The following is a 21,622-nucleotide window of genomic DNA, read 5'->3' as shown; positions in this document are numbered from 1 at the left end:
TCTGAGGCTTAAAGAGGAATGCTGTGTCACTATAGATTAATATTAAATTCCGAGTAAAATGTTCACGTTTTATTGCATATGAAATTGTAGTATATCTTGGCACTGTCAAATAACATGAAAAATCTCATATAACCTACGACACATCCTGTAGAACTAGGAAATGTGATTCTATATTTAAATTCTATTTTTAAATGTTCAATTTACGTCACGTTTAGTCCAATTTCTTAAAGCCGGTTGCAGACCGAAAACTAAGCTATGCCAAGGCTAAACTAAGCTATGCCAAGCAAGCTAGGCTAAGCTAAGCTAGAAATAAATAGCGTGCACACCAACAGCTAAGCCAAAGCTCAGTCAGTGTGGCGAAGGATGTGCAAATGGTGTGCGGGGAAGCGGGAGGGGCTTAGCTTAGCTCGTGTAGCTGCCCATTCGATCGGTCTAATTAGACAGGCTAACTTGCTAACTCTTATTACATTATGCTAAATCTTAGTAAGACTGTCTGAATATCGCGTAGTGTAATAAGACTTAGTACGCTTAACCGTTCAGTCAGCGCGTGGCAGCCGCAGAGCAAAGACGTTCGTACATGTTTGTTTTCTATGGCCACGTGCACCATGGCGTGTTCGCAAGAAAAAAAAGTACTTTTCAATATTATCAATTTGTACCGAGACATGCCATATTTATGGCTGAATTATTGATTGATTTATTAATAATTGATTTATTGATGACCTTAGGTCTTGATAGGAGTTGCCCGTTGCTAGGAATCTTAAAGTAACTACCAATCTTTGTTTAGCACTGACACTTTGTCTAAGAACCGTATCTTCTTTTTGAATGTACCTATGGAGTAACTAATTTCAATAGACATTCAAACTCGGCAACTCCTACTCTAAGGTAGTTTCTTAAGTCACATGGTTCCAAGACACTCAGTATTTGCATATTTGATAATTTTTCGCGCGTTATGAAAAATTGATGAGAATGAAATTTTACGATGCGCGCGCACCGTGACACAAAATTAACAGAATGAAGTTGCCCACGGAAGATGCTACGGCATTGGACATAATTTAAAAACAACATTCAAATAATAATAGAATTTATGTTAGACTTAATGTAAGAGAATAATAATAAATATTTATTTATTTAATTTTTCAAATGTAAACTGAACTTTATTGACTATAATGACTCCTTTTCCAATCTTTGATTATTTAATTGTAATTAATTATTTGTATGCAATCAAAAACTATTTTTAATAATGCCAAAGAAGTATAACTTCTTACGCGTGTACATAAGAACACGCACCCTTTTTTTGTATTTAAATTAATAGACGCGGCAAGAGCTATGGCGATTTTCTGGTGCTTTGAAAGTTTTCCCATCGCGAGACAACCGTCACCGACTACGTACGCTTTGCAAATGAGTAAAATGAGTTAGCTTGCGGTATTCAGTCCAGTGTAATAGCGAGCTTGACTAGTTAGATTTTAAGACAGTCTTACTAAGACTGTCTGAATACCGTGTAGTGTAATAAGCCCATAACTTAGCTTCGCATATTTTAGTTAGCTCACATAGCTTAGTTCGCATAGTTTGCGGTCTGCACACAAGTATGGAAAACTGCGTCAGCTATGCGAGCTAAGCTAAACTAACTTAGCTTAGCTCTTGGTCTGCAACCAGTATTATACTTAACTCTATTAAACTTCGGGTTTATGGTGAATAAAATATGCCAAAAATTCGTGTCAATTGTAATTGGAAATCTACGCTTTCGGGTTGAGGCATTATCCTTAGAACATCGGCAAATGCGGGTTGGCGGATAACATATAGTTCACATATGCTAATTTCTTTAGGATTTAAATCAAATCAAAATTAGTCATTTCTATAGATAATGCAATGTACCTACAGAAATGTTTCTAATTTTACATTTACTGCTAGTTCTCAAATCAAGGGCGTAGAACGGAACAGAAAGAACTGACAATAAACTCTCCGCCACTCTTTTGAAACCAAGATCTTCAACGCTTCCAGTTTTTTGGACATAGACTCTGTCAGCCTCCAAGATTCTACGCCGTAGAGCAGCACAGAGGCGCATGTAAATAGGTACTTTTTTGTTTCAAAATCATCTTTTTGCGTAAGCTTTTCATCTATGAATAATTTCATTAATTTGAAAATCTTTTATTAGAAAACTAAGGTAGATAAGTTCCGCTCAAATAACTATGAAGTAAATCCCGATAGGGAAGCTAAATGTGGTTTTATAACAGCATTTACTGAAGTAATAAAGTTGAAACAAACAGAGACGTTTAACAAAGTATGAGCAATCCTCTAGAGCTTAGCTAGCATAATTCAAAGTTATTCTTCATTCATCTCAGTGTCATAATTCTTTGTTTGCGAAGTGGAATTGTTTTACTTTCCGAGTGTATCTACTAATTATGTATGTCATTTCTTTTATGAAATTAGTAAAGAATCGTATATTAACTAGATTGGTCTCACAGATGTTACATTTTTGTAAAAAGTATTAAAATAAAAATAAAATAAAATATGTTTATTATGGAATATAAGATACAAGTATCACTTATTACACGTGATTAAATTTGAATTGGTAGACATTCCTACTTGGCAAAGAAGACAGAGGGTGTAAGCCGAGAGAAAAAGCCGGCGTAAAAAACTCTCGGTACTCTTTTAATATTGGAATAATATAGGACGGTGAACTATGTATTTAGGTTTTCACGTGCGCTTTCGTAACTAATTTCTCGCTAACTAAATGTCATATCGAGGTGAGTTTTAAATGCATGTTATTCAAATTTAAATTCTTACATATGTGTAGTATAGCACTTTCATACAGTTGACATCATGAAAATGTTTACTATTGTATCAATATAGTAATTATAAGTCATTTTATAGTCTAGCCTTACTCCGAACACAATCTACTTCTTTAACGGATTTGTTATTAATATTTAAACAATAAAAAAATATCTACTGAATGTTATTTGAAGTATTAAGCGATATTCGATTTTGTCTATACTAATTACAAAGGTTATTTATTATTATTAACGCTCATTTGTGGAACGAACTAAGTCTAATATATAAAATTCTCGTGTCACAATGTTCGTTCCCATACTCTTCCGAAACAGCTCGACTGATTTTTAGGATTTTTTATGCATATTCAGTAATTCTTAGAATCGGCTACTATCTTTCAAACCCCCTTAGAGATAAGGTCTACCCGAAAAATATTTTTTAGACAAATTTTTATACAAAAATACATACAACGTTACAACCCTTAATTTTCATCTAACTTCTATATCAACCCCTATTTTTTATTTGTTAGTTAAGAACTTATAACTTGAACTCTGAGGTATATATAGAGAAAAATCAGAGAAAAACCTAAAAAGTTTCCATTCCGGAAAACCGGACAGTCTCTGGGGTAGCATAGCAAAATGATCCATGTTGGTATGTACTAAATGCTAGGCATTAAGGAGAAACGAAGTTCGCGGGGGGAGCTAGTAATATATATTACACTTAATATATGAACACGTACATTATAAAACTCTGTATATAATGTTCCATACCGTCAACGTTTTCCCAGTGTTCCATTAATGGTATTATTATACGGAGCAAGGAAAAAGCTTTCTTTGTGACATGTTGACGATAACTGATTTAAAATTCAGATGCATATGGAATATTAAAGCCTTCCCGATTTTTCAACTCCTTCCCTTTATTGCGGTAATTTATTAAGCTTTGCGATAAAAGAGTGATTTACTTTTAATATAAAACCTATTAATCATATAGCGACCTAATTCTTTTGGTTTAATGATAATAATAAATAATAAAATGCTTATTCATTTTAAGTACATGTGCATTACAATGTGTAAGATTTGGGGAACCCCTTTAAGTAAAAAAAAGACCTGTGTCAGGGTTCCCAGCTCTTCCATAACAAACTCAATTATAAATTACTTTTTTTTTTTTTTTTATATACATGTGTCTTTACTAAGACATCATGGAACATTACAATCTAGCCTAACTTAAGACTAATAAGTAATTTAAGTCTAACCTAATTTATTACAAAGGATATTTAACATAAGAAAGTGTCCAATAACACTACTTACAGTCTCTATTAAAGGGAAGACACTTTGTTCTTGTGTTCTATTTTTTTTTCAATCACTGTTTAGCACTTAATACTAACGTGCACTAACACTAATTCACTAGTTCAAATGGTTTTGTCCTTTTAAGTCTTCTCACTAGGCCAGTGGTGTCTAGGAGTTGAATAGCCTCGACATTCACGTGATGGTGGAGCCTATGTTCGTGGGCTCCAGCAGTCTTTTTTATTATTGTGGCGACGTCCTCTATATTAAGGTCCCGATGGAGGTCGTTATTGCGAATATACCAGGGAGCATTGACTATTCCCCTGAGCACTTTGTTTTGGAATCGTTGGATTACTTGGATGTTACTATTACTGGTACAGCCCCACAGCTGGCAACCATAAGTCCATACAGGTGTCAGGACTTGTTTGTAAATCAATAATTTATTTTGAACTGATAGCGCGGAATGCCTTCCGAGCAACCAGTACAATTTAGTGTAACGGAGATCCAACTCTTCACGCTTCTTTTTAACATGGACCTTCTATCGGAGTTTGGTATCCAGCGTCATACCTAGGTACTTAGCTGAATTTTGGAACGGCACTTTGACGTTATCAATATATACTGGCTGGTAATTTGATGTTTTGTTGGAAAAGTTTATGTGAACTGATTTAGACTGATTTAATCGTATCCGCCATTTTTTGGTCCACACGGCAACAGTATTTATGGCTTTTTGTAGTTTTACTACCGCTTCCTTTTCAGTATCTGCCGTAGACATGATAGCAGTATCATCGGCAAAGGTAGCGATTACGTTATCTTTTAATTCAGGAATATCGCATGTGTATAAAAGATACAGGACCGGACCTAATACACTCCCTTGCGGCACCCCAGCTTTTATTTCTTTCAGTTCTGAATAATCATCTTCTTGTCGTACCCTAAACATTCTTTGTGTTAAGTATGACTCAAGGATATTTTAAAATTGACGAGGCAGTAGTTTCTTTAATTTATAAACAAGTCCTAATTACTTAAAATGTATTTATATATAATTTAATAAAAAAAAATATTTTATTTAATTTTTGTTTTTTCAACTGTTTCCAACACGCCTGAGGGCATGACTGAGTGTGTGGGTGTATGTTAGTGTATGAGTAAGTGTGTGGGTGCAAATGTATGAGTGAGTGAGTGAGTGAATGAATAAAGTGTGTTAGCTACATATTAGGTCTCAGAAGCATCTCTAACCCTGCGTAAGGTGAAATCTTAATACACAGCAAATATGGAATAAAATAGCAGAGAGGGTTTTTGACTTGTCTCCCGCGACCGAAATTGTAACTTAAAAGTTGAGTCACGATCCTACGGCACCAGAATGGCTAAAGTTGAATTAATAAATTCCTACCTACTTAGGACATACACATTTATTTTTCCCCACACATATATACTTATATCTACATATGCATATTTATAAAAATCAAATAATATACTATAAATATATTAAAAAAAATTGTAAATACTGTATACTTGATTGTAAATAAACAATCATAGATAAATTTAATGTTCATTTTGATCGAATTCTTCATATTTCGTTGTAACATTTTTAAAATTTATCAAAAAAGCCTAGTTTGTGCGTCAGAACTACCAATAATATACTTACTTCCTAGATATTTAAAAGCATAGTCCATATCGAGGAAAACTTTAATATTATATCCGACCGATTTATGGTAATACAACAAGACAGTTACAGCTTATTGGCTAATTGGCGTTAAACTAAGTATTGTAGGTTAATTTTTATTGAACAGGGGGCAAACGGGCAGGAGCCGCCTATGAACACTCAATGCCAGAGAGCTGGCGAGTGCGTTGCCGGCCTTTTAATAATCGGTACGCTCTTTTCTTGAAAGATAAGTGGAATTGATTCAGAAATACTTCAATGGTAGTACGGCAAAAACTGTCTTACAAAACGCTCAGTTGTAGAATGATGGAAGTCTAGGTGAGAGTTATATTTACGCGTCTCTGCTTTTTATTTTGTGTTCTCGCAGAAATAGGTTTTCATAAATTTCAGGTTCTGATGCAATAGTTTGCAATTCATGCCAAGGTCAAAGGTCGTGTAACGGAATTCCTTTATAAAATGAAATTTGATATTTCTATTATGAGGGCACTTATTTGCACAGATGATACAAACACTTTTATGCTCAGTCAATATTGCCACAATAGTTATATTACAATATAGAATATTGTCTATGATACATTATTTTTTTATTTTGTATATAAACACACTAGCAGCTTAATAAGCTATGCGCGCGTATTTTGAGATTTGGAAAAACTATCCAATCTATTTTTAAAGGAGTTTAAAGATCGTGCACTGATTACACTTTCCGGAAGCCTATTCCAGTCGGCCACTACTCGGTTTGGGAGAAAGTTCTTTAGGGAATTTGTGTTGGTTTTAAAGAACTACCCCTCAAATGTGTATTTTCACTTAAAATAAAGAGCTTCTCAATTCCTGGAACATTATAGTGACCAGTGAGGATTTCATAGGTTTCAATAAGATTTCCTTTTAATCTCCTACTTCCTAAATCAGTAAGGTCAAGTGCTTTCAGATGCTCATTATAGGATTTCTTCCTGAGTGGTCATTTTCGTGGCTTTTCTTTGTACCCTTTCAAGCAAACTAATATCCTTTATTTATTACATGAAAGGTTTTTTTATAAACGTTATCTACGTTTCTTCTATTCTACTATTCTACTATTAGCGTAAGATATTTTTTTATATTTTCATTATGACATTGGAATTATAAAGCCAAAGTTATAGTTTATCTAAATCATGTAAATTACTTTTATTTAACATTTTCTGTCTCTTTGCTGTGCAGTTAATACAATTTGAAGTAATGACAGTTTTTTTTTATTTATGTAATAGGAGGAAACCAGTCATCATCTCATGTTAAGTGATAACACTAGACACTCACATTGCCAGTAGGCTCGCAATTGCGTTGCCAGCCTTTTAAGAATTGGTACGCTATTTTCTAGAAGGACCCTAAGTCGAATTGGTTCGGAAATACTTCAGTGGGCACCTTATTCTACAAAGCGGTGGTATGGGAGGTAAATTTCTGATCTTTCGCGAATTACACTTGTATGGTTACAGTGATACATGAACATTTAGTTACAAAAAATATCCAGTCACCTAATTTAGTTCATGTTTTATTTCAGTCTTCGTTTATTTCAACATTTTATAGTTAACTAGCTGTACGCACGCTTCGCTTTGGCACATTGTGATTGAATGGTTGAGAAATAAGAAACGAAACAAAGAATACATTTCATATAAGTTTAATTTTGCAATACTTGTGGGGAAAAAAAAATATCGGTGCAGAACTTTTTGGGTTTTTGAAGCGTACACAAACCAACATAACATTTTTATATATAAAGATAGTCTTCTGGACTTACATAAAACAATTAAACCCGGAAATTGAACCAATAAACTCCAGGTCGCCATCGAAGCCAGGGCGGAAGACATAACATACCTCCCTAATAATAATGTTTCTTGAGCTCAAAGTCTACCGCCGATTTTAATTACAACTTAATGCCACTAAGCATTTAATTAATCACATAACTCGGCAAGTTTTTATGTGTTTACGTAATGTATTACATATATCAAGTACTTTTGGACTCACGTTTGTGTATCTTATGTATATGTATTTGTTCCATAAAATTATATGTAACAAACCGTGAATCAAAAATCGTATGTATTTCCTCGCTGTATTGCGATGTTTATTCGTTGAGCGCGGAAAGTACCAGCTCTGGGGTCACCGGTCTTTGCTGCCAGCGTTTAAGGACCAAACTTTTCGAAATTCCACCCACCTCACCTCGGCGTCCGCCGTTTCACTATGTGGAACCAGCTGCCCACTGAAGTATTTCCGTACCAATCCGACTTAGGGTCTATCACAAGAGCGTACCAATTCTTAAAAAGCCGGTAACGCACTCGCAGGTGACCCTGTCTGTTTGCCCGCTGTTCTATAAAAAAATGCTTCCTGTTTTATAACATACTAGCTGGCCTGGCGAACATCGTACCGCCTAAAAATCGATTCTTTTTTAAAAAATATTTATTCTGCTATTCGGGACACCGGTCTAGCTAGTAAGATAAAAAAAGAAAGTTGATAAGACAACAAATACATTATGTCAAAAAATAAAAATTTACCTTCCCGGAACCCCTCCACTAACACTTGAACTTTATGCTATGGTACTAAAGTTCAAATTGACTTTTAAGTATTATGAATATATTACGAATATTTTGTATGGGAATATAGAAAAGTGTTGTTTTTAGACTTTTTCACACAATTTTTTTTCTCCGTAAGAACCATCCTCGTACTTCAAGGTATATTATTAAAAAAAATCAGACAAATCGGTCAAGCCGTTTTCATGTTATGTCGTGACAACGGAAAACGGGTTTCATTTTTATATATATAGATTACTATACTTATTCGGGTCACCAAGGCCAATTTGCTAACAAATACATATTTTAATAAATCTCTAAGAAAAGACTGTATTTCCGGTATTCAAGAGACAAAGTTGCAACATTTTCTATTTAACATTGTTATATTTCTTATTAACATTGCACCCTAAAGGGACATGGCGCGTATCGATTTTGCCCCATTTATTCTATGCTGTGTTCGGATATATTTTCACTAAAAAGCTTAGGGCTTGCTTGCCCTACTAAGCCAAAAGATACGGTATATGACGGTCACATATAAAATCAAAACATGCTTTCATCCAACAATTAGAAATGTTTTCCCACATTAGCTTGATGTGAAAGATCCTTTGACGTACACTATATTCAACGTTATTGAGTTACACCAGTAAAATGCTTACATTAAAGAAATGTTTTGGTAAAAATACAATGAAACAAAACACTTTTTTTGACGGCTCATTGCTCTAGTGGTTAGTACCCCTGACTGCGAATCCATGGGTCCCGGGTTCGATCCCCGGCTGGGACAAACATCGATGTGATTAGCATTTGGTGTTGTGCTTAGGTCTTGGGTGTTTAAATATGTATTTATATGTGTAAGGTCTATCTATGTATAATATGTATGTATATCCGTTGCCTTGTACCCATAACACAAGCTTCACCAGCTTAGCATGGGACTAGGTCAATTTGGTGTGAATTGTCCAATCATAAAAAAAAAAAGACTTTTAGAGGGTAAGTTGTGGGTAGGCCTAAAAATTAAATGCGCCTCTCAATCCTGAAGAAAACAAATTTTGAAAATGATTTTTATTCAGGCAACACAACACAGCACAGCCAATCAGGTACTACAAACAAAATATCAAATAAACAGATGCAACGTATCTAGCGGATTATGCATTGGTTATGCAAATCGCATTAAATGGGTTTACTATGTCTATATAATATACTATTAAGTCATAGATTAGCAACGTACAGGTCAGTTATTTCCCTGGATTTAATTAATGTTTGAGGTATACATGAAATCGTTAACGATATTGTTAATATTATAAGATGAATAAATATAACCAATGATGGTCATTGGTTATATTTATTCATTTTTTAGGTAGGTAGGTACCAACTTTTTTTGCACAAAGAGGTTTTTCTCTCAGGTTAGTTTTGTATATATTTACTAACGGATCCGAAAGACATACCCACAAAAAAATCGAATAATGTAAATCATTCTCGACTCCACAAGAACACACAAATCATCAAAATCTGCCCAGCCGTTTAGGAGTTTAATTACAAACACATGCACAGAAGGTTTATATATATATTCCAGCTGTTTATATGCTGTATAGATACTTAGTTGCCGACTGCAGCACCATCAGCCGGGATGATTTGTGAATCTAAACCATCCAGGGCTCCACCCAAACGCATACAAAAAAAATCCTTCAAATCGGTCCAGCAGTTTAAGAGGATTTCAGTGACGAACACAAGTACAGTAGAAATTAATATGTAAAATACTCGAGTCACGGTGTTTGTAATGAAACTACTACGAAATGGCTCGACCGATTTTCGTTAATTTTGTGTGCATATCGGTAAGGTCTACGAATCGGACATCTATTTTTCATCCCCCTAAAAACGTTTGCCAAGTCAGCTAGTTATAAAGATAATATATTTGTATTTAAAGTATCTCGTGTGTTAAAAACTTAACTAATAGGAAATTACAACTTAATTCAAATTTGAAAATGGAACGCAAACAAATAATATGACCATGTCGAATCGAAGTGCGATTAATTGAAAATTAATTAACGAAGTTTTCGCAATTTCCATCCACATTTAATACAAAGAGCAATATATCACTGATCAATTAAAACGTTTTAATTGACAGAACAATAGCACGTATTTTTTGGCTTGTTCAGGTCTCTTCATAATAAACAGGTTCTCGCATCGGCCTTAAAATATATGCATTGTAACAATTAATATTGAAAATATAATAATGGATAGTTATAAAGTATAAAAAAATCAGAGGTGCTACAGCTTTTTTAGGTCTGGGCCTCAGATTTCTATTTCATTTCATGATCATTTGTCAATCTAAGGCTAAAGAGGTCAGACTTCTGTGCCTGACACACGCCGTCGACTATTTGGGTCTAAGGCAAGCCGGTTTCCTCACGATGTTTTCCTTCACCGCTCGAGCGAATGTTAATTGCGCACATAGAAAGAAAGTCCATTGGTGCACAGTCGGGGATCGAACCTACTACCTCAGGTATGGGAGTCGCACGCTGAAGCGTAATTTTGACTTCATGTGATGAACCTTTGCGTAATATATAACATTTGTGTTAAGATTTCTTATTTTGTGTTTAAAAAAATTACTTAAATCAAATTTATTGCATGATAACGCAAATTTATTACCTTCCATAACTGAATCGGGTCGAACTGAAACTCGACAGAAGAAATATGGTTTTAATAAAAAATCCAGGAACATCGGTCAAAAATTATATTTTTGATTGTCTCTCCCAAAATAGTCTACCTTCGTAAATGTTTACGCCATAAATATGTCTTTATTCAAGTGTGATAGAATATAATTTGAATATATTTTTACGTTTGCATGATCTAGATTTAAATAATAGCACAAGTGGCTATTTCTAAGAATTATTGTTCTGAAAATTATTGTACGAATTTTATGTTCGCATCTGGCACTTAAGAAAGAATTTTACGCCTCTTTTCATAAATGTTGAAAACTGTATTACCGTGAACAGTTGTGAACGAATTTATATTTTAACATAGATTGAGGTTTGCGACCAAAAATTTCAACTAACAAAACTATAAATCTAGTAATAAAATTTAACATTATTATTTAATTATTAAAAGGTATATTTTTTTGAGATTAGGGGTCGGCTACCAGAATCTAAAGTAACTTTTATATGAGAAACTGTTAGGAATGCCAATATTTATCTTTTATATTTACTATAAATAAAAAAATAAATAAAAATCTGTTCTGTGATTTACCACATTCACCATTACACACATATTCACAACACTAAGCTATTGCATACATATTATCCCGGGCTTTGAGCGCGGCGACTGAATCAAGAAATTCCGTAACGAAAATAAACCTAACACACGATGACATAATATAGGTGTGGCCAATACGCGTTAGAGCGGGACAGAACTCAAACTGCGTCACACATTGGTCTGGCGAGATCGGTGACGTAGCGCAGGTGCGTTAGAGTGGGACAGAATGCATACTGCGTATTCACATCTATCTGACGAGATCGTTTACGTAGCGTGAGCGCGGCCGCTGCAGCCGCGAATAGAGTGAGACAGACTATATAGGCGAGCGAAAAAACTAGAACACGTTTTTTTTTAAATTATGATTTTAGGAATATTGCAGGCCTTTGAAGAAATTTTAATGATAAACTTAGTGAATGTGACAATATGAGAACTAAGCCAAAAGCCGTACGAAAACTATAGGTACTGACGCTTGACCGCGTTGCTGTCCTCCCAAGGGAAGTTTAAACTCAATTGAAAATACGTCCGTCCGAGATTTTCCATTTTACCCATTGTTTATGTAATGAAGAAATAGCTATTTACCAATAAACAGAAAAAAAATTGATATTAGTATTTTAAAGACGAATATTTATAAACGATAAGTAATCTTGATTGAATACCTTAAAGTTAAATCGATTTGAGTAAGTCAAATCTGTCAAAACTTATATCCGACATCAATCATTCAAAGGGAGAAAGTATCATTTTGCTTTTCGCTTTCTTTCTTGAGGTATTTCAAAATCTAAACACAAAGCGTTCTTATAACTCGTAGAAGTTTTGTAAATTAAAAATACTTGTTTATTTTTGCATATCTAATCCTGAAATGAATAATTATGGATTTTAATAATAATGAATACAATCTTTATATGTATTTTAAAATATAATCGTATGCACTCGCTAACATTTAATATTGTCCGCATAAAATGACTAAAACGATAGTATTGTTTATTACGTCAATAGATGGCGCTAGTTACATTATTAGTACAATAATTATCAAACTAACATGAAGTTTTAAATATCCTACTATAAAATTCACCCTTCTTAAATTTTTTGTCGTATGATATACCTATGTACCATTTATAAACATATATTAAACTTGTAAAATTTTAGTTTTTGATAAATAATACACCACTTTAACAATACACTGAATACAGAATTACTAGACGTTCTGATAAAAGTTATGAGCTAACTTATTTGGGACATAATTAATGTTTCCCATTGATTTATTGTGTTGTTATTCATTTCGTATTATGTCTGAGTAATCTTACAGATAGTGGCCATTATATAAAGTGTTTGCCTTGCCTAAAAAGACCTTTACAAAAAGGAAAGATTATTTCGGTAATTCCAAAATTAATAGTAGCCAATCGCTCTATAACAATGTTCACCACAGACTGTTATTTACCTACGAATTTCGGATGTGTAATTATTGAATAACCCTCTCAGCATAGACATTTTAGGAATGTAAGACATCCCTAAGGTTGTGGACTCATATCCCAACCCTTGCGCTTTTTCGATAAATTAGCTGTTGTCAAGAAAAACATCCCTTGTAAACTGACAATTCTTAAATAAATTTTGGAAAAAACGGGAATCATTCTTAGCGCTAATATAATCGTAACACAATATTTATGCATTACTTTTTCGTAATTCATTTATTTTATCATCTCTAATTCAATTAATTAATCTATTTTTAACAATTTAAATGTTTTTGTATTTTCTTTATTTAGTACTAATTTCGATTATCCAAGTATTTTAAATCGCGCACCACCACTATGTGGAACCAGCTGCCCACTAAAGTAAATAAAATAAATCAATTTCGCTACAACCTTTTTAGGTCTGGGCCTCAGATTTCTGAATCTGTTTCATGATCATTTGTCAATCGAATAGGCAAGTAGGTGATCAGCCTACTGTGCCTGATACACCCTTCCCTCACGATGTTCTCCTTCACCGTTCGACCAAATGATAAATGCGCACAGAAGGAAAGTCCATTGGTGCACAGCCGGGGATCGAACCTACGAATTAGGGATGGAAGTCCCACGCTGAAGCCACTAAGCGAACTCTGATCAACTGCCCTCTGAAGTTCCACCAATTTCAAACCAATTCGACTTCAACATAGGAGCGTACCAATCACTTATCATCAGATGAGCCTCCTGCCCGTTTGCCCCCTGTACTACAACGAAAAAAGTTTTTTTTAAATATTGTATCCAGAATTAATGTACTTTCCAATAATTGGTCTATATTAAAAAAAGATAGATTTGTAAATAAATAAAGTCACTCTTCTGGACCGATTTGACAAACTCTTTCATTATTAGAATACTACAGTACTCCCTAAGTAAGAGATACTTTATTTCCAAATATAAAAAATGCGAAGCCTATCTAAAGGATATCAAGGCTAAGATGGATAGCAAGAGTAATCTTTGCTTCTATTGAAAAAGCTGATTAACTTTTAATTTAATTTGAGATTAGGGTGAACCGTTTAAAAATCAAGGACGTAGCCTTGATGTTCAAGTAAGGACATTTCGTTTTGTTTACGTTTTAGTGGATTTTTTTATAGAACAGGAGCAAACTAGCAGACGGCTCATCTGATTTTGGGTGATACCGCCGCCCATGGACACGTTGGCTCGCGAGTACGTTGCCGGCATTTGAAGCATTGGTACGTTCTATTCTTGAAGAGCCGAAGAATTTTGCGATGTTTTTCTTTTGTTTCATTCTTTTAAATACATGGGCTGTGTCTGCAAGCAGAGCTGCCTTTGTCGCAATATAAATATTCTTAAGCATGAAATGTGGTTTATGTGGCATTAAAGTTTGTTTTGTTTAACAAAGGCCTTTAAATTCAAAGATGTTTAGCGGATACTCGGATCGCCTCTAGCATAGAACTCGGAATTATTGTAGCCAATCACAATAAATTGGTTGGAAGACTGAATTATCAATGAAACATGCAGAAATGTATGCGGTTTCGATATTTGTAAATATGTGAGGAACATGTATACTAACTTTTTTAGTATAGTAGTTTATTCTAAGAGTACATTGTCTTCACATATATAATTATTTAACAAATGTAACAAAATATTGTAAACCTATTTTAAAAGAGTAAGTGTGGAGTTTCTTGCCCATTCTTCTCCACACGAAACTACCTTTTGGAAGGGGCAACTAGAATCTTCTTTATATATTTTTTTTGACGTTCAAAAGTGCCATTTTAGATGGTCTAATTGAAATAAATGATTTGACTTGACTTTGACTTTGTACAATTAAATTATGCACATATTGTCGCATACATTTAATATAGTAATAAACACAAACGCAATAATTCTACGCTTACTGTATTTCCATCTCTAAAACTTTAGTAGTTTATAACGTCAATAGATGGCGTTAATTATAATATTCGAATAATTATTTTTCATTGTCTTTTATTTTATATTCAGAAATCAATTAATATTGGAATTATTTCTAACTCCTTACCTCTGGTTGTTGATGGACCAATGGGCTTTCTTATTATTAGCCCAATAAATGCGTACCTTTAAAACGTACGTAAAGAAAGCTCGATAATTACCTAATTACGTCTTAGGCCCACAGACGACGAGTGTAAAGGTAAGATTCGGAAACGAGAGCTAAGTTCTGACATAGGAGAGTCATAGGCTGAACTTGCTTATAAAAAAAAATTATCAACACAACCAGTGGCGTAACCATAGGGTGGCAGTGCTGGCAAAATGCCACGGGCCCCGACCCAAGAGGGCCCCTGCCCAAGAGATATTATGTTCTATGGTTGAATGTGAAGTCTCCAATACGCATTGGGCTAGCGTGGGGACTACAGATCATTCCCTCTCGCCTAAGAGAGGAGGCTTATGGCCATTTGGGGGACATATACTACGTGTAATTGAGTACTCTGAAAATCTTAAAGTTAATTAAAATTAAACTGAGTACAACGTGACGATTTTTATAGACAGGGCCCCATCAACAGAATTTGCCACAGGCCTCAGATGGTATAGTTACGCCACTGAACACAACATACGCCAAGATATCTGCCCCATGGGGTCGGTTTATGTTTTGTTTTTAAATATATGTTTATAAATATTTATAATTAGTACTATAAACAGAATATTAAGAGCTAAATCGTTTTCATACTAATCTGTTCCAATTTATATAATAAATAAAAACATGCAATTTCTGAATATAAATTTTCTCCAGAATTTTTTTCGAATATGATGTGGTTAAAAGATTTCCTACTTCCGGAAAAATCGCGTGCCTGAATTTCCGACGGATAATAACGAATTTTCTCTTCATTGGGAATTTATTTTTATTCAATAATAATTTATGATGGATTGAAAACTTGTATTCTTGAATAGTGGGGGTTCGTTTATTATTTTTTATGATTTACTCGCTGACCCGGCAAACGTCGTTATGCCACGTATATTATTTCTCGGAAACATTTAGTTCAATAAAAATAACTATCTACTATAATAAAAAATAGGGGTTGATCGTAGAGGAGTGACAATTAAGGGTTGTATGTATTAGTATAAGATCCCGCTATACAAGGACCTTCACCGAGATGCTTATTTAATGAAACTTATTTTATATTTAATTTAATATGTCAATAAATATAATCCATATGGGTTGCCTAGCAAATTTCAGTCCAGAGTATTTTTAATTAATATTTAAAAAAAAAAAGTTTTTTATAATTTGCATGTAGTAAATTTTTTGAACTTTTTTCAATCAATATTTTTAATCAGGGTAGTATTATATATGTATCACTATAACCTTCTTTTATACTAAACATGTATATATACTTTAGTGTCACATAAAAAATATACACATAAATAATTAATTGATTAAAAACAACCTAACGTTTGCATATTCTATGGGCTTCATACTTTCGATTGGTATAGAATTTATCTAATAATCATACCGGTGAAATGTTTAAAAAAATATATTTTTTTTAATATTAATTAAAATACTCTGGACTGAAATTTGCTAGGCAACCCATATGGATTATATTTATTGACATATTAAATTAAATATAAAATAAGTTTCATTAAATAAGCATCTCGGTGAAGGTCGTTGTATAGCGGGATCTTAGACCATATGTTTTTATGTTATACCATAAAAAAATAAAAGCAAAAAGATTTGTCTAAAAAAATAAAATTAAAATTTAGGGGTGGGATTTGGTTTTCATACAACACCTAACTGGCGACCCTAAATTGACAAGAGTGCTCAATAAGTGAATAAAATTGACAGACGAAACAAAAGAAACAAACATAAGAAATCAATTAGGAAAATCAAAATTACACAATAAAAATACAATAAATTAACTACTATAGGCACTAACAAATAATAGATTTTTTGTCAGTTCAACCTATGTAATTCGTTAACTAAATTAATACACCCTATATGTGCCCTTTACAGAAGGTTAGACCTAGCTGTGGGCAGATGAAGAAACGGCAGACGATGTCGCTTGAACATATCTAAATATTAGATAGTTAATAAATAAAATACATTGGAATATGATAAACAGAGGTCTGAGTTGTAACTTGAATTATGAAAAGAATACATTACACATACATACACACGTACTACGTGTGTCGGAATTTAGTGTAATGAAAAAAGCACCTCACAATCTTATCCTTCACCGTAGGAACGAGTTTTAAATGTGCACATAGACAGAAAGTCTATTGGTGCACAGCCGGAGATCGAACCTACAACCTCAGGGATGAGAGTCGCACGCTGTAGCCATTTGGCCAATACTGTTGCCAAGATCAAGAATAGTTCCAAAAATCCAAAAGCTGCAAGCGGCAAACAAACAGCTAGATCTTTATAAGTAACCATTTATGAAAATTAAGTCAAAATCATAGACTACATAACAAGAGAACTATTTATAATGTACTAGCTGACCTGGCTAACTTCGTTCCGCCCTACAACCTTATAATATTGTTGTTACTTTAATTTAACTTATTTTAGGATTTCATTAATGTTAAGTATTACATTAATACAACTTTTTTGCAAATACAGAAATGTTTTATTGCTTGCCATTGCGAAAGAAGAATGGCAGTTTTACACATTAGGCATCTTCTCTCTAGCGTCAATATGGCGATTCTGCATGTTAAGCACTTTCTGATATCCAACATCTTTTGATCAGGATCAAAGCATGGTTATGCATCTCCTCATTCACCTCAAGATCGGAATTTCTTGAACTGACACGAATTCGACGTAAAATGATGCGTAGTTTTGTCAACAGATGGCACCATATGGTTTTTGCATTCGTAAAATTAATTAATTTATTTATTGTTATTAGATAACTTATCCGATATTTTATTGCTTATTCTGCTATTCGGGACGGAAACAAATCCAACAAATCAAAAACCATGGCAATCGGTCCAGCCGTTCTCGAGTTATAAGTGTTGTAACAAACACGACTTTCTTTTATATATATAGATGTATACAATAAATGTTTTTTTTTTTTGTACTTGATATTGATAATATGATTGTCACTATTAAAAGAATAATGCTAATTAATGCTAAAGAGAGTGCCTGCGTGCCTATACTCTCGGGCGTAACTCCGAGGATTTAGGTAATGGCCACGCTTATAAAACTAAGAAAGCCCGACTGACTCAAATCCTTGTGACTGGCTTGGCTCGTACATGTTTGATTTTTTAGTATTGTTTGCGTAATTGCGTTACAATACTAACTCAGCCATAGGCGATTCCATACAAGCAGAAAAATATAAAATTTTATGTAATACTTTCATGAAAAGTATATTTAACTCGCTTCAAAATCATACCTCAATTAAAAATCTAACTTAATTAAAAAAAAACAGTGGAGCTACAACCTCTTTAGGTCTTGGACTCAGATTTCTGAATCTGTTTCATGATCATTTTTGAATCTAATAGGCAAGTAGGTGATAAGCCTCCAGTGCCTGACACACGCCGTTTCCTCACGATGTTTTCCTTCACCGTTCGAGCAAATGTTAAATGCGCACATAGAAAAAAAGTCCATTGGTGCACAGTCGGGGATCGAACCTACGACCTCAGGTATGAGAGTCGCACGCTGAAGCCACTAGGCCAACACTGCTCTAACTAAATTAAAAGCTGCAGAATAAACCAACCCACTAACCCAAAAGTGCAGTATCCATATATCACGCCATGTCATAATAATGTTGTTCACAAGACGCATTAAAAGTGTAATTTACGAATACATCCCGGATTTGCCAAACCCGACTTTAATGATTTATTACGTTTTCCTCTTACACTAAAACATCAATGCTTTCCTCCTCAAAGAATGTGTTGGTTTTAAAAAGGATGTTTAAAATGGGGAAAACTACGTTGCTCAAGAGAAAATTGTGTGTCACTGGCGGAAGGTCTTAAAAAAATTGTAAATTGAAAAACTCGATAATGTTTCTTACAAACAATATAACTAAATAGCTACTGCAAATATAAATAACTTAAAAGAGCGGTCTAATGTTAAGAGCAGTCAGTAGTATTCTAGAGTTCTTGGAATTAATATCACTGTCGAGATTTCAAAGAAACTTAATCACTTGATTGAACATAGTTGCATAGGTTTTTGTTATCTCCGATAAAAGCTTTGAATCTGTAATAATCAAACCTTTATAAATTACTTTTACTAAGCCGTGACTCCTGATTATATAACTCACATTTGAATACATAACTATAATACCACAAAATGTAATGCTTAATATTTTACATAGCTAACTATGATGAGATAACTATGAACTTTTGATTTGTAACTAGCAGTAAATGTAAAATTAGAAGCATTTAATATGTATTTCTTTTTTGACGTTCATTACACTTATGAACGTCAAAAATGAAATATTGTGTTACCTATACGAATAAATGATTTTGATTTGATTGATATGTAAAAATCTGTAATATTTACGAACGTAACTATCAACTCTTAGGTCGGGAGTAAAACTCAGTTCGAACCAATTAATTTTTGTATATATATCCCCAAATAATACATCCTAATACAGTAAAAGTAAACATCGTGCGGAAACCAATTCTAATACTAAAATGTGGTATCAACGATTTCTCGCCTACTTGCCTTCTTCTCTTGAAATCTTGTGATATCAGTTACAAAGAGCAAATATTTTTGTGTAAGCAAATTTCTTATATAATATAAATATGGTACAAAAATGTTATGCTGGTACAATCTAAAATACGCATATTCTGCCACACATAATGTCGTGCAATTTTTTCAAGGAATTTTACATAGAAGTAATATAATGAGTCTTATCAATTACTCAATTCTAATATTATTTGTAGTGATAACATATCATATTATTAAAATATATTTTGTTATCAAATTTTTACATTAAGTCGATTTTTAAAAACTCTAGTAGTTTTTTAATGTTTTCGGTAAATTACATACGAGTGCTAGATAATTAAGAAAATATGAATGTTCAAATGATATCCAGCAATTCCATGCTCTTCAAAAATTTTGTAAGGAATAAATAAAAGTAGCGGATAGGCCTTCACTTTCGTCTGTTTATATTTATTACACTATATTATCTCTAGAGAAGTGACAAGTGACGTACAAAACGTAATATATTCACAAACGGAATACACTTTGTTGATAGTAATTATTTTAGATGTGTATAACCAATTTTATTCGAAGCATTTTTGTATATAATAGGGAGGGCAAAAAATACGCACAACGGACCAACCACGAGTCTAATTGCGGAGAAAGGAGTCCTACTACCCTAGGGAGGGCAAACGAGCCTTCGGGAGGCTCATTTCTAGTGGGTGCGTTGCCGGCCTTTGAGGGAGGAGTACACCACATCTCTCAGGGAAGTTCACCGGGAAAGAAAGTGTCTTGTGACTGTGGAAGACTTCAAGGTAGCTTCCAGCTATTTCATAAGGATTCCGAAAAACAATCAAGTGTGTAATAATGAATATGTAGGATAAAAGTAAAAAAAAAAAAAATTTATTAATACATACTATGTAGGTGAATAAAATTTTAAATACTGTATATTTGATTGTTATGTTTATTTTACGAATAAAATATTTAATATTTATGTAAAAATATATCTTAATTCATATAATAATAATCTTATAAATGAATTTTGTACATTTATTATTAAACTATTAGTATATAAAATGTTTAAAAAATATGAAGATCGGAATATAATTTCATTTTTACCTACGTTTAGTTTTACAGTAGAAAGTTGTTCATTAAGTAATATCTTTATTCCTAATCGCTGTGTAATTATAATATTTATTACACGAAAATTAACATTATAAGATTTTAAATAACATATAAAGATCTTAAGTAATGCTTGTCTCGCTGTGTAATTATAAAAATGTCAAACATCGAATCACGCAACAAAAGTCGGCACAATTGCGTGTCCATAATAAATACTTCAATTATCATGACAGGTTATTATTAAGCTTTAACATTATATTTTACAATTTATTGACCGACATAATCCAAGGAGTTCCGTTACAATTACGCTAAATAATTAAATAATTACTCACAAGAATCCTTGACTCGAAATTCGGTGACCGCCAAATTAAAAAGTCATTTTGCCGCCAAAACTATAATTCACTGGCACATTTAAAAATAGAATCCGTAACGCGGTCTAATTATGTCACTTGACATTTTGGCGTAAAGTTTTTATACGCGGCGAAAGTACGGATACGGACCGGCGAGTGTACACAACGGAGTTTAGTCTCAAAGTGAAATGATCCCGCGTCGCCGAGTTATCCCATAGTGTTTTTACATCGCCAATCGTGTTCGCAATTAGGGAAGATTACTCTCACACTGAAAGTTAATTTAAAACCTCGTACGTTTGATTTGCCGATGTCATAATAAGATTGTTCCTTTTTGCGTTTGTTATCAGATTCATAGTACTCTTAATTTTTGTGCTGACTTAATTAATTATCATAAGTATTTGATTCTCCTCACATGTGTGATGTATAAAAACAAAAATATATATAATAAAGATAAATTAATAATAAATTACATGCTTAGTGCGTTTTTAAACATTTAGCAAATTTGTGTATTTTAAAATATACTCTATGGTGATGTGCATGTTAAAATCAGGGTCGACAAATAATATGCTACATATAGTAGAATCGTTCTATTTATGTTTAAAATGTCCTCTATAATAA

At 33.3% G+C, this 21,622-nt stretch overlaps 1 protein-coding gene across 1 annotated transcript in view; it reads right to left on the bottom strand.

The window, feature by feature from the left end:
* LOC125056788 (cardioacceleratory peptide receptor-like) overlaps nucleotides 1–21,208 on the bottom strand; it is an 81,161-nt gene extending 59,953 nt beyond the window's left edge. Inside the window, exon 1 of the mRNA XM_047660075.1 lies at nucleotides 20,987–21,208. The gene's annotated coding sequence lies outside the window, so the exon portion shown is untranslated. The remainder of the gene's footprint in view (nucleotides 1–20,986) is intronic.
* Nucleotides 21,209–21,622: the final 414 nt, after the last annotated feature.

The sequence above is a fragment of the Pieris napi genome, chromosome 15, assembly GCF_905475465.1.
Source record: "Pieris napi chromosome 15, ilPieNapi1.2, whole genome shotgun sequence".
Taxonomy (NCBI): domain Eukaryota; kingdom Metazoa; phylum Arthropoda; class Insecta; order Lepidoptera; family Pieridae; genus Pieris; species Pieris napi.
This window is presented reverse-complemented; position numbering and strand designations above follow the sequence as displayed.